Consider the following 20,084-nt stretch of genomic DNA (forward strand, 5'->3'; position numbering starts at 1 on the left):
CAAAACAGTGAAGGACAAACTATTTAGATTGATTAAATACTCAAACAATGAGAATTAACCTAATTGCACCTCCCCCTGACCTGTGGATGATGGCCTGGAGGACAGCTGTGGGTATAAAAAGGGATCTCTATCCTTCTGCAGGGAGAAGCTCTATAGAACAACAGCCAAGGCACTATAGCTCCATCAAGGGAAATACATATTTGACATTCTGAGGATGCCAGCATAAGGGACCAAGGGCCTAGCTGAATGAATGCAGATGACTATGTCATCTAAGTATGCCGATGCATACTTCCCGTGAGGCTCTAAACTATGTCCATCAGCCTCTGGAAAGTGGTCAGAGTCCAATGCAATCCAAAATCAAAGATGACAATGATACAGACCCTCTGGCATTATAAATAGGGTCTTATCTTTTGCCAATTCTGTCAGTGAGACCTGCTAATAACCTTTGGTGAGATCGAGCATGGTAAAGTACTGGGCCTCCCCCAGTCAATTAGCTCGTCCACCCAGGGCATTGGATAGCGGTCAAACTTTGACACCTCATTTAATTTCCTGAAGTCATTACAAGAATTAGTACAATGGGGCTAGCCCACTCACTCTGGGATTCCTCAATGACTCCCAGCTGAAGCAATTGCTTCACTTCGGCCGCGATGGCTTGCCTCTGGGCTTCTGGAACTCTGTACTGTTCCATCTGTACCCTTACCAGGGGCTCGGTGACAATGTCATGCCGGATCACCGAAGTCCACCCCGGCAGCTCTGAGAATGTGTCCGTATTCTGTTGCACCAGAACCAAGCCTCCTGTCGCTGCTGTTTTGTGAGAGCATCACAACCTCACCCAAGACTGCATCCTTGGCCAGTGACAGAGGGTTCATGACCAAAACATTCCCGGTCCTTTCAGGCTTTTAGCAGGTTGACATGATACAGTTGTTCAGATTTTCTCTTTCTCTGGTACACTCTATAATTCACTTCTCCCACCTTCCCCCGAATCTCATATGGCCCTTTCCACTTGGCCATGAGTTTACTCTCTGTACTGGGCACTAGTACCAACACCCGGTCCCCTTCCTTAAAGGTCCTGACCGTGGCTCTTTGATTATATGTGCAGCTCTGCGCAGCCTGGGCATCCATCAGATGCTCCTTTACTATGGGCCTGACTGCCGCAATCTGGTCCTACATGCTTGCCACTTGCTAGATCACACTCCTATGTGGAGTTTGTTCCTGTTCAGATGTCTCTTTAGCTACGTTGAGCAACCTTCTCAGATGCCTGCCATACAACAATTCAAAGTGGAGGCTTGTTGTACCTCGCGGATAGCGAACATCAAATAGGGCATAACATGTCCCAATCCCTCCTGTTTCTGGAGACCACCTTTTTGAGCTTTGACTTGAGGATCTTGTTAAACCTTTCCACCAACCCGTCAGTTTGTGGGTGGTACACCGACGAATGTAGCTGTTTAATCTGGAGCAGCTTACATAGCTCCCGGGTCACCTTGAAAATAAAAGGAGTCCCCTGATCCGTAAGGATCTCCTTTGGAAGCCCAAGGCGAAAACATTACAAACAGCTCGCGGGCTATTAGTTTTGCTGAGGTGTGGTGAAGGGGGATCGCCTCTGGGTACCGCGTGGCATAGTCCACTATGTCCAGAATATGTTGATGGCCATAGGCGGACTTCACTATAGGCCCCACCAGATCAATTGCTATCCACTCAAATGGTACCTCTATAATGGGTAGAGGCATCAGTGGACTCTGGAAATTCGCAGTGGGTGTGGTAAGTTGACACACGGGACAGGACTCACAATACCTCTGGACCTCAGCATAAATCCCAGATAAAAAAATAAGCTGCAGTATGTGCTCCTGCATCTTTTTGGCCCCCAAGTGCCCTCCCAGTATGTGGGTGTGAGCCATTTTGAGCACTGCCCGAGGGTAGAATTGGGGCACTACCAGTTGTTCCACCACTTCATCCTGGATTTTACCTACCCTGTATAACAAATCCTGGTGGATAGCCATTCAGGAGAAAACTGGCTCGGCACCCACTTGCTGAGCCACTCCATTTCTTTCTATCACCCTTTCTCGTGCTCGGACCAGAGTGGGATCCTGGAGCTGAGCTGTCCTGAACTTACCAGGGGACAATTCCAGCTCGGGGATCGGTGGAGTCTCCTCGACCTTTCCTGCCAATACGTATAGGGGAAACCTATTGGGGTTACACTTTGTCCCTAGGTTGGCGACCCCTACGGCTGGTATCCCTGACTCAGGATCTTTGGGTTCCACGCAAGGAATAACATTTACCTTGGGAGGGTTAACCCTGGTGTTAGGGTCTTCACCAATCCCACATGTTTTATTTCTCCACACGGTTTGGAAAAATGATCCTCTGCGGCTGGATACTCTGGGAGTTCCCCATGTATACCCACCATCACCACTTTCCATCCATTGGGGTTGTCCCCGGCAACAAGTGATTCATGGACCAGAATTACTAAGCTCCCCAAGTCCAAGAGAGCCTCCATTTGGTACCTGTTGATGAGTACCTGGCACAGTTGAGGTTCGCTCCTGGCAGTGCCTGTAGTTGCAGTGCAGAAGGGCTGGGCATACATAGAGACTCTGTGCATAAACCCGCAGTCCATAGGTTCAGCTACCTGGGGGCAGTTGGCAGCCATATGTCTGGGCCCTTGGCATTGCCAACACCTAATAGTAGTGAAAAGAGTGGACCTCGGGACCAGTTTAGGGGAAACAGGACTTTTGTCACCCTCACTTTGGGGTACCCCCTCAGTATGGGCTCAGTTCTAATTAGCCCCAACAGAGGTTCATGGACTTTTCCCAGGCTCCTGGGCTGGCGGTGCCTGACGTGACAGCCAAAGTGGTGCAGTGTCCCATAAAAAGTCCTGAGTGGCCGTATACCACTCAACCAGACCAACCACCTGGTCCAGAGTGCCCGGGTTCCCTTACCTCACCCAATGCTGTATGGCTGCTGACAGAGCTCTCACCAGCCGGTCTACCACCACCCTCTCTACTATCTGGAAAGGGGTTAAGGTCTCAGGCTGGAGCCATTTTTTTATCAGCTGCAGCAAGTCATATGCCTGAGACCTGCCGGGATGAGACTCTGCAAAAACCACTGGTACACCCGCTGAGCCCGCACATATGAGTTAACCCCCAGTCAGGCAAGGATCTTACCTCTCAACTTCTCATAGTCCAGTGCATCATCCTGACTGAGGTCCAGGTAGGCCTTCTGGGCATCTCCCTTCATGAAGGTGGCCACCATTTCAGCCCATTGGGTCGTTGGCATGCTCTCCTGCTCTGCTGTGAGCTCAAACACGGTGATGAAAGCCTCTAAATTGTCCTCAGGACTCATCTTCCTCAATGCTGACCCGACTTTGTACCATGCCTCTGAACAGAAAGGGGTCGCTGGTGTGGAGGTCTCTCAGGAAAGCAATCTGCTGCAGCTAATCAGGGAAGCAATCTGCTGATGATTGTGCTGCTGCATTTGATGCTGCTCCTGCTGCCATTGCTCTTGTTGTTGCCGCTGAAACTGCAGCTGCTGCGTGATCGCCAACTGCTTGAGTATTTCCTCCACCTTGTCAGCAGGCTTGAGCTGTAGTGTAGCAGGCCTGACATGCAGCGGGCTTTGCTTTAGTTCACACTGCCTGCATTCTCCAACTATATGTAGTGCAGCGGAGTTGGTGCAGCATGACAGACTGGCATTGACCACATGAAAGTTCCCAACAAAGAGTCTTTAATGTCCAACGTACTCACAAATGGAAAACAAATGGTATCCTCGCAGTCGGGAATCAAGACTGTCCGTATCCAAGACTGGTTGCCGTGGGCGACTGTACCACCATGTCACACTGAGGGGTACCAGGCCTTTGGCTTCGCTTGGCTCCGTGTTACTCAACACAGGCTGAGCCTTGCAGAGCCACCGCTCTGCAGTTTGCAAACCAAGACTGACACACCCAACCCTTTGCTGCAGTGTTTTTTAATGGAATCTGGGCCACTTGTAAGACCCGGTCTGGAGGGAGTGAACTGCCCCCCTACCATCCTGTAGTTCGCTCCAAAAATAAAAGACCATGCTGGGTTTTCATAAATCTGCCTCGGGCAAATTGCTTGTCCAAGACCAAACTTACTTTTATTTTGCACTGCAATCATGGTTGTGCTTGTGACTGCAATTCACTCTAGCGACCTCAATTCGCTTCTGTGTGCATCCTGGGGGATATATATCGCCCCACACATATAGTACCTGTCACTGCCTCACATAGGACATATTAAAAATTACAGTACATTTATAGTATCATGGTAAAGGAGGAAAAAACATGATGGAAGAATGTCCATCAACAGTGATGCCCAGAGGAAAAGCATAGGTTACATTAAACTCAGGTGCAATAACAACAAATGTAGAGATGTTCTCTACATTTAGATAATCCATAGGAATTGTTTAAAACAAGTGATGATAATGCATCCAAGAACACCCATTTACATGCATGTACCAGAGAAAACTAATGCCAAATGCACTGCTTACCCATGGTCTACAGAAATCGTACACTCTCAACTCTGCCCCAACGCACGTTTCGTGATTGCTTTCTCAAAGAGAAGTGCTTTTTTTGCTTTAGTTACACCAAATGATTTGATTTAGATTTTATTTTTAGTAGGAATGAGCAGACCCATGGAAGTATGATTTCTGTTACACGTCCTGAACTTTATTTTAAAGTTCGGTTCAGGTACCAGAACCCGAATCCCATTGAAAACAATGGGGACCTTAACTTTGGAGCTGCAAAATCTCTCTCTCTCTGTCTTTCTCGGCAGAAGTTTGTGTTCACTTTTAAGTTCGGGTTCGCTCACATCTAATTTTGATCATACACTTTGAATTTTGTTGGTTAATAAAAATGAACTACTAACACTTGTATTTTTGTAAGCATTCTTACTTAGCAGCATTTTTTTCCACTCCTACCTAAAACCTTGCTGTGAATGCACATAGATGTTTTCTATTTTAGAGGTAGATACTAGTTTTAGTAGAGATTCAGCATTGTTATGAGTGGAAGGAACAGTTTTCAAGATTTGCTACATGATCTTGTTGCATGCTGCTCTCTTGATCACAAGAATGGGTTTAAGACTAGCAACCAGTCTGTCATGGCAAAAATAGTGCTGTAGACCCAATAATTCCTGAACCCTGACAAAAAGGGAAAACTGTATAAAGAACAGAAGACGAGTCTTGACACTTTTTGTAACATAAAGTTGGTTTGTGTTGTTTTTCAGGTGTCCTGCAATGATGAGGTGGCCATCACTTAAGCTATTACTTATTATTCCCTTACTGGCGTGTTGCGCTTTATTGGTGTATTTCAATATTCAAAAACTGAAAGATCCTAAAGATACAAGTAAGTATATGTAAGTTCTATAAAAGAAAGGATGTTTGCTTGAAGGGCAATGTTAATATACTATGTATGGTGTTAATGCCAGAAAATTAAACTGTTCTACTCAACTCAGAGCACACAGACTTCATTGCAGCAATTCATCTACTTCAGCTGAAAAAACTGAGAAAATAAGTCTTGGAAGCCCATGACCCAGTTACCAGTTGAAAAAACTGAGAAAATAAGTCTTGGAAGCCCATGACCCAGTTACCAGCTGAAAAAATTGAGAAATTTAGTCTTGGAAGCCCATGACCCAGTTACCAGCTGAAAAAATTGAGAAATTTAGTCTTGGAAGCCCATGACCCAGTTACCAGCTGAAAAAATTGAGAAATTAAGTCTTGGAAGCCAATGACCCAGTTACCAGTTCACCCACAGGTTGTTCTTTAATTAAATACATTTACTAAGTATTAGACACTGCATATCAAGAGACCCCGCAAGACGTGACATTTATGAGATACTCTGACCCAGTCATCTTGTCATTACAGCTGGGCTCTTAATGACCTGTGGCATATGCAGGACCACAGGTATAGTTCAGGGCAAAAAATCAAGTAAAAAGGGCATGATTTTGAAGGTGGAGCTTAGCATCAAAACATGGGTGGGGCTTTGTTGGAAACTGGATGGAACTTAGGCCCATGGTGGACCTGTGGCTCCAGAAGTAAATATGCAGGCAAGTATTGAGGATTAGTGATGTTTATGATGTGCCCACCTGTCTTGCATAATATGATGTGTGCTGTGTGTGTTGATATGTAAGTGGTATGTGTTGTATGTGTCTAATATATGAGTGGTGTGTTTACTGTATATGTGGCGACACGGCATTTAAACTGAATTAGCCAGACATATTTCAGTAGGCCCAGGGACATGAGTTAGAGTTCATGACTGTTGACCCTTATTGTCTTTGAATTAATGTTCAATGGCTGCCATTTGTTGACTGGCTGCTGATTAGCTATTGTATCTTGTCATTTCACCTAATAGTGCTCAAATCATATAAAACATAACTTTTAACTCCTTTCTCACCTCGGACTGGATAGTACGTCCGAGATCAGAACCCCCGCTTTGATGCGGGATCCGGCGGTGAGCCTGCATCAAAGCCGGGACATGTCAGCTGTTTTGCACAGCTGACATGTAACCGCAGTAGTGGCGAGTGGAATCACGATCCACACGCCACTATTAACTAGTTAAATGCCGCTGTCAAACACTGACAGCGGCATTTAACTAGCGCTTCCGGCCATCGGGCCGGAAATGACCGCTTCGCTGCCCCCCGTCACATGATCGGGGGTCAGCAATGCGTCGGCATGACAACCAGAGGTCTATTGATTTGTTGATGCCGGATTGCTGTGAGCCTCAACCTGTGGTCGGCGCTCATAGCAATGCAGTAATTCTGCTACATAGGGGCGATCTGATCATCGCTTCTATGTAGCAGAGCCGATCGAGCTGTGCCAGCTTCTAGCCTCCCATGGAGGCTATTGAAGCATGGCAAAGGTAAAAAAAAATGTTTAAAAAAATACGAAAAAAAATATATATTGTGATGCAGTGACCCCTTTGGCAGCTAGAGGGCGCTGTGTGCGCTCCTTGGGATATGCATGAAGGCATGTTTGTTGTTATAATGGTGGTAAAACAGTGACTGGCAGAATTATGAGTGGCTGATATGTGTCGCAGAGGGAGTCTGCGTGGTAAGTCTGATGTAATGTTGTTGTTCTGGGACCTGTAGTCCCTCAAGAGTGTGTATATGTATGGTGTAGTTGTAAGGGAGACTTACTAGGCTAGTTGTTTGAGATGGGCGGGACAAGCTAGCCACACATCCACACTCCCACCCAGGGGAGTGGTTAAGGGTATAAAATGTGACCAGGGTGTGGGTCACATGTTCCTGTGTGGTTCCAGTGTTTGGACCTGAGTGGTGAAGGTCCTGGAAGTATGTGTTGGATTTCCTGGGAGTAGGAGTCCTGAAGAGCACATGCTAATGGTGCAAGGTCCTGGAAGCCTGTGTTGGATTTCCTGGGAGTAGGAGTCCTGAAAAGCACATGGTGGGGCTTCAGACCTGGTGGCCTGGGGTGTTGGACTGACGTCCTGAATAGTGTTATGATCCTAGTGGCAAGGATCGCAAGTAGGACTAGCTAAGTAACTAAACCGACTACAAACTCTGGGGAAGTGGTAACTGAATTGACCGCAACCTGATCCTATCCGCAAACAACTATAGGCAGCCGTGGAACGTTACCTGAAAATCCTAGACGTCTCTTCACGGCCTGAGAAACTGACTATTCCTAGAGGGAACGAAAGTCCTCACTTGCCTCAGTGAAATGACCCCAAAGATATAGAATAGCCCCCCACAAATATTAACGGTGAGTTAAGGGGAAAGCACAAACGCAGAGATGAAATTAGATTTAGCAAATGAGGCCCGCTAACACTAGAAAGCAGAAAATAGAAAGGGAACTGTGCGGTCAATTAAAAACCCTATTCAAAATATCCACGTAGAGATCGCTCGAGCCCCCGCACCAACTAACGGTGCGGGGAAAGCAACTCTGTACCCCAGAGCAAACCAGCAGAAGAAATCACATATTAGCAAGCTGGACTAAACTCATCATACACAGAAATCATATTGCAGACTGATGAGCAAAAAATAATTAAACAGAACTTAGCTTCTCCTGAAGACACTGAAACCGAAGATAATCAGGAGTAATCAGAATAGCACTGAGTACATTGACAGCCGGCAACAAGTGGAAGTGAAACAGAGCTAAATAGGAAACTCCCAAGTGAATAACGAGGCAGCTGATCAGCCACAGACCCGCAGGATAACAAACAAAGCCACCAGGGGGAGCCCAAAACAAAAAGTCACACAATACCACCTGTGACCACAAGAGGGAGCCTGAAAACAGAGTTCACAACAGAATAGCAACCGGACAGGTCACATGCCTGGGGTGTTGGACGAAGTCCTGAATAGCACCTGGACAGGCCACATGTGTGATTCCTGAAAAGCACATGCCAGTGTGTTGGATGGTCCCATGTGAGATGGACGTCCTGAATAGCACACTGGGCAACCTGTGTTGGAAGACCTGGGAGTAGGCTTCCTGAAGAGCACAACCTGTGTTGGATTTCCTGGGAGTAGGAATCCTGAAGAGCATATGCCAGTGTGTTGGACGGTCCCATGTGGGATGGACGTCCTGAATAGCACACAGTAAAACTATGGTTCTGGATGGTCTGTGTTGGGGAAGCTACCATCCTTCGGTGGCTCTGGACTGACTGATGTGTGCCGGCCAGGCATGTTGGTGAACCCCGTAAGGCAGTTTCCCCAGGAAGAGTGGACTGACAAGGAGTCAGCAGGTAGAGCAGGAGCTCAAGTCAGGTACCTATACAGACTGTTGGTGCTTGTAATGTTCTATGAACTGTGTGGTCTCCCATGGTGACTGAACAGAGTGAGGTTCGGCGTGTTTAGAGACCGCGACCCAGTGTCATATGCGCTGTATGTGACTTGGGACATTGGTGAACTGTACGGCGTACGGACACCCATGGTAACTGGGCGAAATGAGAGGTCCAGCATGTTTAGTGTCCCTGAGACAAAGCAGTAAATGAAGTGTTTAAGATAAAGCTGCAAGTTAATATCACCAGTTGGTTCCTATTGTGTTCTAAGAAATGTATATAATGAACTGTGCATAACCCGGTTTATGACACTTTAATAAACCGGATGGACTGTTTTGTGTGAAAAATCGTGCCTGACTACGTTAATCCCATCCCAAGCGAGTGTCCCCCAATACACTCAGTAAGTGCAACCTTACAATATATATAAGTTTAAATCATCCCCCTTTCGCCCCATTCAAAATAAAACAAAAAAATCACACATACACATATTTGGTATCGCCGCATTCTATCAATAAAAAAAGGATTAACCTGATAGCTAAACGGCGTAGCGGGAAAAAAATTTGAAACGCCAGAATTACTTTTTTTGGTCGCTGCGACATTGCATTAAAATGCAATAACAGGTAATCAAAAAAACGTATCTGCACCAAAATGGTATCATTAAAAATGTCAGCTCGGCACGCAAAAAATAAGCCCTCACCCGACCCCAGATCACGAAAAAATGGAGACGCTATGGGTATTGGAAAATTGCGCAATTATTAATTTATTTACTTTTTTTTAGCAAAGTTTGGAATTTATTTTTACCACTTAGATAAAAAAGAACTTAGACATGTTTGGCGTCTATGAATTCGCAATGACCTGGAGAATCATAATAGCAGGTCAGTTTTAGCATTTATTGAACCTAGCAAAATAGCCAAACAAAAAACAAGTGTGTGATTGGACTTTTTTGGCAATTTCACCGCACTTGGAATTTTTTTCCCTTTTTATAGTGCATGACATGCAAAAACCAATGATGTCGGTCAAAAGTACAACTTGTCTCGCAAAAAATAAGCCTTCACATGGGCATATTGACAAAAAAATAAAAAAGTTATGGCTCTGGGTAGGAGGGGAGCGAAAAACTTAAACGCAAAACGCACCCCCGCTCAACGTCGACTCTCCCTCCCTGTCCCTAGAAAGCCCTATCCAAGGTAGGATGCACAGAAATATAGCAGTATTGTACAATATGTTTTCTCATATACCATATGGTACGTGTAATATATCACAGAGGGAGGTATATTGAGGCCCAAAGGCAAACACCAAAATCATATATCATAAAATGTTTGAGAATAGGCAGATATCATAATTGTGTATATTCCCAGTTCTCATCTACTGTATATATTGATGCAAAAGCAATGGTACCCTAGAGTATGCATCATAAATCATCACTGTGCAATGTTTTTTTAGATAATACATTCACATTGCACCTTATTCAGGTCTCACAATATATATTAATGCAAATATGAATGGTACCCTAGAATATGCACCATAAGCAATCACTGTGCAATATACCTTTTGATTATACGTTTATATTGCACATTGCCCAAGAATCTAGGAACATATGCATCAAAACAAGTTCCCCTACCACAAACAATGGGGGTTGGAAATCCCAGATAACTAAAGTGCTAATGCTGTACTGAGAGATTAGATAATCAAATTACACCCTGCGTTCTCATGTGACTACCTAGAATACAATCATTCAAAGGGATTCCATTGCCCCATGCAAACCAACAACAGAAAGGGCCAGTATGCACATTTCACGAGGCGTTTCCTCACAGATTGGTTCCTCAGGAGAACACACTCGTATATAAATCCCATAAAAGGGAAGACTTATCTTGTCAAAAGTCATCAAAACGACAGCGTGAGGGTAATGCCATTCACATGTGTCAGGGAGCCGATATCCGCCATCTTTATCCTCCTTTCAGCCCCTCCATTTAAGACATAAAATTCAATCGCTTCCGGGTAATCCTGGTATCTACATCCTGTGTTCATGGAGCGAAAATGTGGTCTACCCGGCGCACGCGTATATAGATCATACCGGTACCAGGGGGTATCAATGTCCGCCCCCTAATACTGATGAGACGCAAGCTGCGGTTCATCTCACACATACGAGCCCAGATGGGAGACCCCAACTCTTGGAGCGCAGGTGCGGTCCACCCGGCGCATACGCACATAGAACTCACCGACACTAAAAGATAACATCCGTTCTCCATAAAGAGGACAAGATGGATGCGTTCCACCGTGCACATGAGCCCTGTGCCCTGATGGATACAAGTGGAATGAAAAGTATGGTCCACCAAATAAAACCATTCACATAGCCCAATATTTTCATCTTAGATGTTGACTAAATAGTGCATCCAATAAATACATATGCAACCCAGCTTTCTTATAAGGAATTATGACAGACTTATAGTATCCACCAATCTTTTTGGAAGGTATCCTAGCAAGGATTTAACTAACAACTCTCTACTCGGGGGTAGTATTTATTTTTATAAACAGAAAACTAAAACAGATCCAATGTCAATATACTGATAAGAGCCAGAACTAGTGTTGAGCATTCCGATACCGCAAGTATCGGGTATCGGCCGATATTTGCTGTATCGGAATTCCGATACCGAGATCCGATACTTTTGTGGTATCGGGTATCGGTATCGAAACAACATTAATGTAAAAATGTGTAAAAGAGAGAATTAAAATAAAAAATATTGCTATACTCACCTCTCCGACGCAGCCTGCACCTTACCGAGGGAAGCGGCAGCGTTCTTTGTTTAAAATTCGCGCTTTTCTTTCCTTACGTGAAGTCCCGGCTTTGTGATTGGTTGCGTCGCAGTCACATGGGCGACGCAACCAATCACAGCAAGCCGTGACGTAATTTCAGGTCCTTAAGGATTTTAAAATTACGTCCCGGCTTTGTGATTGGTTGCGTCGCAGTCACATTTTAAAATGCGCGCGTGTCCAGCCTCCCGGCTTGTGATTGGTTGACCGCGAAGCAACCAATCACAAGCCGGGACGTCACGGGAGGTTGGACAAGCGCGCATTTTAAAATGCGCGCGTGTCCAGCCTCCCGGCTTGTGATTGGTTGACCGCGAAGCAACCAATCACAAGCCGGGACGTCACGGGAGGTTGGACAAGCGCGCATTTTAAAATGCGCGCGTGTCCAGCCTCCCGTGACGTCACGGCTTGTGATTGGTTGCGTCGCCCATGTGACTGCGACGCAACCAATCACAAAGCCGGGACGTAATTTTAAAATCCTTAAGGACCTGAAATTACGTCACGGCTTGCTGTGATTGGTTGCGTCGCCCATGTGACTGCGACGCAACCAATCACAAAGCCGGGACTTCACGTAAGGAAAGAAAAGCGCGAATTTTAAACAAAGAACGCTGCCGCTTCCCTCGGTAAGGTGCAGGCTGCGTCGGAGAGGTGAGTATAGCAATATTTTTTATTTTAATTCTCTCTTTTACACATTAATATGGATCCCAGGGCCTGAAGGAGAGTTTCCTCTCCTTCAGACCCTGAGAACCATCAGGAATACCGTCCGATACTTGAGTCCCATTGACTTGTATTGGTATCGGGTATCGGTATCGGATTGGATCCGATACTTTGCCGGTATCGGCCGATACTTTCCGATACCGATACTTTCAAGTATCGGACGGTATCGCTCAACACTAGCCAGAACCCATTAGGGTCAAGGGGCCCACACAACAGGTTTTTCTCCAGGAGAGTTTACACAGAGAAAACATGGGATGTGAACCAAAGAGCACTATATAGGAGAGTGGAGTCACAAGAAGCAGCCAAATTGTAGCTGCTCATTAAGGCCGCCCGGAGACACACTATTCATATGGTGAATCCATCTTGCCTCCTTTTGTAGAAGTAAATGGTCCCAGTCCCCTCCAATTTTCCATGGCGAACATTCCTAACATACCTCGAGATTGGGGTGCCCCGTGCATTAAGAATGACTCCCACATGCTCCCCCACTCTCCTCCATTATTCCTGCTTGATTTTCCCTATATAATCAATAGGGCATGTACATTGGAATAAGTATATGACTCCTACAGTATTACAATTTCAAAAATGTCTACATTGATATATTCTGCCTGTACTCGAACTAGAAAATGCTTTGGTTTTCTGAATATAATTTCAGAATTTACATTTTCCACATTTAAAGTTCCCTCTTTCCCTATTCTCCAACCAAGTTGGTGCTCTCACTATGGGGGAATAGAAACTATATACCAATTGATCCCGTATGGATCTTCCCCTACAATATGCAACTATACAACATGTCTATCTGGTAAAATTGTATGCCACTTGGATATTCCATGTGGATCAGTTTTTTTCTCGCACCCATAGACTTCAACGTGTGAGTCTCATCCGAGACTCGGTAGAAAGTAGTGCATGCTGACATTTTCTTTCTCGTGGACAGTCACACTGAAAAAAAAAATTATTTGAACAGCCCTATAGCATAAAATTGATCAGTCTCCTGTCTGTGTGCGATCTCATAAAAAATCAGACAGAATATTGCTGATTTATACACTCGTGTACATGATCCCTAAGGCCACAGTCACACATCCATTGTGTGAAGAGAAACAGATCAATTTCTCCTTAGGTGTCATCATTAGTTGTACCTATTTGCTTCTGTGTGTGGAGGGGTCCTTGCTTCCAAGCCAATAAAGAACCTTAGGAAGATCACGGTTTATCACTAAGCAACACATCCGTGAAGCAAAATAGACGCAAATATGAAGCCTCCACTCTGCATCTGTGTCTCACGGATCCCCATAGACCTCAATGACCGAGTCTGATCCACGGATAGGATCAGATCAAGACCTGCGCTGATTCACAGCGATCCCACTACCAGATCCATGGTTTTAATGATGAGTGAATACATCCATTCTACTTTATGGTACAAAGTGTTGTCCGAGGGAAAAATAACAATTCGTCAGCACCTGGACGTGAATTAGCCTAAGGGTGCAGTCAGACAGCTGAATAACACGGCAATCATATCACACTGCTCGGATTGGCTGGCAGCTCTCCTCATCAGAGTGTGACATAGAAATACACTAGGGACAGGTGAGCCGCCGGCCAGTCCGAGCCCTGCGATGTGATCCGTGTTATACAGCTGTATGACTGCGCCCTCAGGTTAAGGTCATACAATGAGTATTTTGTTACAAGCGCTTTTATTGAGATTTCACTGTGGAAAAGCACAAAAGTATTTTCCTCATTACATTCAAGTCTATGAATAAAATCTTCAAATAAAATATAGGCAACTGTTAGGTGGATTCATAACTGGCTTAGTGATCAGACCCAAAGAGTGGTCGTAAATGGCTGCACATTCAGTTGGAAGAATGTCTCAAGTGGGGTACCACAGGGTTCTGTCCTTGGCCATGTGTTGTGCAACATCTTTATCAATGATTTAAATGAAGGAATTCAGGGAACACGGATTAAATTTCCTGATGACACAAAGTTAGGAGGGATAGCTACTACTAGAGAAGAGAGAAGATTCAAAAAGATATAAATAAACTGGAGCAGTGGGCAGCAACTAACAGAATGTTTTTTAACAAGGAAAAATGCAAAGTACTATATCTGGGATAAGGTGTGGCTCTCCTCTCGGTACATTAGGCAAAAAATCCCTTCTCATAAACTTGGTCCTCGCTACATTGGCCCCTTTGAAATTTCTAACCGAATCAATGATGTGGCATATAAGTTAAAATTACCCGCTTCTTTGCGTGTTCCTAATGCCTTTCATGTCTCGCTTCTTAAACCTGCTGTATTTAATCGTTTTCACTCATCTTCTCCTTTTGTCCCATCCTTCTCCTCTTCCAACGAACAATTCGAGGTGAGGGATATTTTAGCCCAGAAAATGGTTAAGGGTCGGACGTTTTTTCTGATTGACTGGAAGGGTTTTGGTCCTGAGGAGAGATCTTGGAAACCTCGAGAAAACATCAATGCACCCCACATTTTGAAGAGGTTTCTTTCCAGTTCTAGGAGGAGGGGGAGTAAGAAAGGGGGTACTGTCACGGTCCCTGATACCTACCTGTCCGGCCGGCGAGCTCCCAGCGTCCCTCCTTCTTCTTCTCGATCCGGCTTCTCTGCTTCTCGGCGCGTCGGCGGTCGGCGCATGCACCCTAGGGTCTCCTCCGCCGCTCTGCCTTCTGGGAGGTTGTGACCCGGTGGCCCCGCCTCCAATATGGCGGCGCCCACCGGGTATTTCTGTTCGGCGCTTCCTCAGGTAAGCGCCTGCGTATCTTCGTTGTTACTGCTCCGTTTGTTCCAGCGTTGTATTCAGGCCCGTCTTTAGGATAGCTTCCTGTGTTCCGTACCTGCTGTGTTTTCGGTTCCTCCGGCTTTCCCCTGCTTCCTCCGTTCTCTTATTACTCCTGCTCCAGCCTTCTGTTCATATTTTGTATTTTTCCTTTTCAGTTCTCCGCCTCGTCATCCTCAGCGTTCCTGTTCCGCTGCTTCACCCAGTCGTCCCTTTGGCTCCGGCAGTTGTGGTTCCATCCTCCCTGGGCCTGCTCCTAACACTCCCTGTATAGGGGGTGCACCCATCAGGTTTGCTCGCCCTAGGGGGCTCTGGGACCGCGACCCAGAGGGTCCACTTTGGGGTTCACCTCGTCTCTCTGTCTCACCCCCGTGTAGTGTGATAAGCAGGAGGTACCCATGCCAGAAAGCACTACCAAGGACCACCTGACGTTGGTGGAACTCGGATACCCAGAAGGAGTCACCTAAGCCAAAGGCTCTGCCCGGAACCAGCTGACGGTACTGGAACCAGGATGGGGAGCAGAAGGTACAAGAGCAAAAGACACTGCCGAGAACCAGCTGACGGTACTGGAACCCAGATGGGTAGCCGAAGGTCCAAGAGCCAATGGAACTACCGAGGACCAGCTGACGTTACTGGAACCCGGTTACTAAGTAGGAGGTACCCGTGCCTGAAAGCACTACCAAGGACCACCTGACGTTGGTGGAACTCGGATACCCAGAAGGAGGCACCTAAGCCAAAGGCTCTACCTGGAACCAGCTGACGGTACTGGAACCAGGATGGGGACCTATTCAAGATTGTCTTCCTAGAGCCCCAACTAGCGGTGTTGGAGCAAAGGGTCAGCAGGGGGATCAGAGTGTAGGCCGAAGCCTGCACTGGAGGCATTTGGAGGTCCGTTGTGTCTGCGTGGCGTTTGCAGGACACGATGTCGGCTACACAGCAGGGGAACAGCTGGGGTTGCTGAACCCCACTGACACAGTGGCGGGTGTTTTTCACTGTGCAGCTAGCACTACCGGGCACCAACTGGCGGTGTTAGAGCCCAGGGAATCAAGGAGGAGCAGAGTGTAGGCCGAAGCCTGCACTGGAGGCAGTTTAATATCTGTTGTGTCTGCGTGGCGTTTGCAGGACACATTGCCGGCTACACAGCAGGGGAACAGCTGGCGTTGCTGAACCCCACTGACACATTGACGGGTGTTTTTCTCTGTGCAGCTAGCACTTCCAGGCACCAACTGGCGGTGTTAGAGCCCAGGGACAGCATGAGGAGCAGAGTGTAGGCAGAAGCCTAATTGGAGCAAATTGAAAGGCAACCTTTAAACCCCCCTCAGGTGTTACAAACTATAAGAACCACCTTGTGCAGCAGTAATGCTGCACAAGTAAAAGATTGCTCTTTTAATTTCGTTCCTTGCACACGCTGAATGAAACACGTATAAAATTTAGCCCCTTATACAGTCAAACTGTCTTGGAGGCATGACTTTCCTTCTTAATGAGACGCAGCACAGCTGTGAAAAATACCACCTTGGTGCTGGGCGCTGCCTCCTGAGTGTTGCTTTTTTGTGTTCCGTAGTCTGCAATGTTGTGTTATCCCTTGGACATGCGCTTTTACTGCGCAAGGCCATGAATCCCAGCCTCGCAGTATCTTCTGATTTACTTACACTGCGGGGCTGGGATTCATGGTCTTGTGCAGTAAATATCGGTGCCTGTCACTCATGTCCTTACTCCTGCTTCAGACTGTGCGGCGTCAGCTGACCCCTTATCGCATGCCACGGCCGTGAAGCCGCACAGTCTGAAGAAGGCGGAAGGAGATGAGTGAGAGGCGAAGATATGCACAGCGCATTCCCATGAATCCCAGCACCGCAGTGAGAACAAATAAGACACTGAGGTGTGTGATCTTGGGCAGCGCGTACGCACAGGAGCAGCCAGCCTGACTACAAATGTTGTCAGAAGGCGGACAGCGCTAACTGCGGATGGCCAAGGGATAACATTACAGCGCAGGCTCCGGGACAGATTCAAACAACGCTAAGGAGGTGGCGCACGCTGGCTAGGGGGTTGCTGTTTGTCATTACGAAGGAAAGTCACATCTCCGGGACGGTTGAACTTTATCAGGGGAAACATATTATTATAACTTTGTTTAGTTCAGCGTGTGCAAGGAGTAAAACTGAAAGCCACCTTGTACAAATGCAGCATTACTGCTGTACAAGGTGGCTGTTATACATACAAACGCCTGGGAGGGGGGGACAGGTTCCCTTTATTTTCATTTGTTGTGTCTGCGTGGCGTTTGCAGGACACGATGCCGGCTACACAGCAGGGGCACAGCTGGCGTTACTGAACCCCACTGACACATTGGCGGGTGTTTTTCTCTGTGCAGCCAGCACTTCCGAGCACCAACTGGCGGTGTTAGAGCCCAGGGTCAGCAGGAGGAGCAGAGGAGCAGAGTGTAGGCCGAAGCCTGCACTGGTGGCAGCTTTGTGTCTGCGTGGCGTTTGCAGGACACGTTGCCGGCTACACAGCAGGGGAACAGCTGGCGTTGCTGAACCCCACTGACACATTGGCGGGTGTTTTTCTCTGTGCAGCCAGCACTTCCGGGCACCAACTGGCGGTGTTAGAGTCCAGGGACAGCAGGAGGAGCAGAGTGTAGGCCGAGGCCTGCACTGGAGCAAGTTGAAAGGGAACCTTTAACTCCCCTCCCCCAGGCGTTAGTTGCTGAAAGAGTCATCTTGTACAGCACTAATGCTGCAAAAGGAAAAGGTGGCTCTTTTAATTATGCTCCTTGCAAACGCTGAACTAGACACTTATGAAATGTGTCCCAAAAACACCGTAAAACCGTCCCGCAGGTGGGACTTTCCTTTGTAATGTGTCGCAGCACAGCCGTCATTCCTACCCCCTTGGCGCCGTACGCCGCCTCCTCAGCGTTGTTTGATTCTGTCATGGAGCCTGCGCGGTTATGTTATCCCTTGGCCAGGCGCACTTAGCGCTGCTCGTCTTCTGACATCATTTGGTGTCGGGCTGGCTGCGCCTGTGCGCCCGCGCTGCCCGACATACCGCCTTGCAGTGTCGTCTAATGTAATCCCACTGCGGGCCTGGGATCCATGGGCATGCGCAGTGCATATCCTCGCCTCTCACTCCCCTCCCTCCGGCTTCTTCAGACTGTGCGGCGTCACGGCCGTGGCATGCTATTATGGATCAGCTGACTGCGCACAGTCTGAAGAAGGCGGAGGGAGATGAGTGAGAGCCTGAGGTGAAGATACGCACTGCGCATGCCCATGGATCCCAGGACCGCAGTGTGATTAAATCAGAAAACACTGCGAGGCGGGATCTCGGGCAGCGCGGCCGCACAGGCTCAGCATGCCTGACACCAAATGATGTCAGAAGACGGGCAGCGCAAAGTGCGCCTGGCCAATGATGTTAAAAAACGGGCAGCGCTAACTGCGCATGGCCAAGGTTTAACATAACAGCGTGGGCTCCGTGACAGATTCCGCACCGCAAGAGAAACTGCCTCGCAGTGTCTTCAGATTTAGTCCCACTGCAGGGCTGGGATTCCTGGGCATGCGCAGTGCATATCTTCGCCTCTCACTCTCATCCGCCTTCTTCAGAGTGTGCCGCGTCACGGCCGTGGCATGTGAATTGGGATCAGCTGACGCCACACTGTCTGTAGAAGGCGGAGGGAGAAGAGGGAGAGGCGAAGATATGCACTGTGCATGCCCAGGAATCCCAGCCCTGCAGTGGGACTAAATCAGAAGACACTGCGAGGCGGTTTCTAGGGCGGTGCGGCCGCACAGGCACAGTTACCATGACACCAAATGATGTTAGAAGACGAGCAGCGCTAACTGTGCATGCCCAAGGTTAAACATAACAGCGCTGGCTCCGGGACAGATGCAAACAACGCTGATGAGGCGGCGCCCGGCGTCATGGGGGTGTGAATGCCGGCTGTGCTGCGTCTCATCACGATGGAAAGTACCACCTGTGGGACGGTATCACGGTATCAGGGGACACATTTTATAAGTGTTAAGTGCAGCGTGTGCAAGAAGCAGAACTAAAGGAGCCACCTGTTCCTTGTGCAGCATTTGTGCTACACAAGGTGGCTCTTTCAGTTACAGACGCCTGGGGGGGGGACAGGTTCCCTTTAATTGCTGTTGTAGTGCCAGCATGGCGGTCACTGGACACGTTGCCGGATACACAGCAGGGGATCAGCGGACGTTACTGAAACCCAATAACACTGGGTCATATGTTGTCTGTGCAGCCGGCACTTCTGGGCAGCAACTGGCGGTGTTGGAGCCCAGGGATTAAAGTTCAAGTGGTTGAAACATGAACACAGCTGGAGACCTGGATACTGTTGGCAACCAATTATTTAATCGGTAAGAGGAGTGGCAAATTCCTGTGAGATCCAGGCCTTGTTCATTTTCAAAACAGTAAGCCGGTCAACGTTATCGGACAATAGTCGCATGCGACGGTCTGTTAGTACACCACCTGCAGCACTAAAGACGCGTTCCGATAATACACTGGCAGCAGGGAAAGCCAGTACCTCCAACGCATACTGGTTAAGCTCTGGCCATGTATCCAGCTTAGAGACCCAAAACTTGAAGGGGGACGAGCCGTCTGGGAGTACGCTGAGAGTGCAAGACATGTAGTCTGTCACCATCTGACGGAAACGTGGCCTCCTGCTGACTGGATCCATCCCCTTCAGTGATGGTGTAGACATTTGTGGCAGGCACACAAAACTTTGCCACTGTTGGAACAGACTGGTCTTGGCTTGTGCTGGGCCACTGCTTCTGCTACCTCTTTGTGCAGAGATTCCTCCACTGCCTCTACGCACAGAGCTGCTTTGCAAAGCAGTAGCAGGCACAGCACTTCTCTCGATTGGACTGGAGAAGATGATGGACTGCACCAGTGTGTCTTTGTACAGCCACATTTTACGCTCCCGCTGCAACGGTGGTATGAGGGTTTGCAAATTGTCCCTGTAGCGCGGGTCGAGGAGGGTGTACACCCAATAATCAGACATGGTAAGAATGTGGGCGATGCGGCGGTCGTTTCTCAGGCACTGCAGCATGAAATCAACCATGTGCTGCAGAC

The 20,084-nt window shown here is 47.6% G+C and overlaps 1 long non-coding RNA gene across 1 annotated transcript in view; it reads left to right on the forward strand.

Annotated features, from left to right (window-relative positions):
• Positions 1-20,084, forward strand: part of LOC143774726 (uncharacterized) — a 42,583-nt gene that overhangs the window by 7,470 nt on the left and 15,029 nt on the right. Inside the window, exon 2 of the long non-coding RNA XR_013215562.1 lies at positions 5,229-5,347. This is a non-coding gene — a long non-coding RNA (uncharacterized LOC143774726). The remainder of the gene's footprint in view (positions 1-5,228; positions 5,348-20,084) is intronic.

Source organism: Ranitomeya variabilis, chromosome 1 (genome assembly GCF_051348905.1).
Source record: "Ranitomeya variabilis isolate aRanVar5 chromosome 1, aRanVar5.hap1, whole genome shotgun sequence".
In the NCBI taxonomy this organism is placed as follows: domain Eukaryota; kingdom Metazoa; phylum Chordata; class Amphibia; order Anura; family Dendrobatidae; genus Ranitomeya; species Ranitomeya variabilis.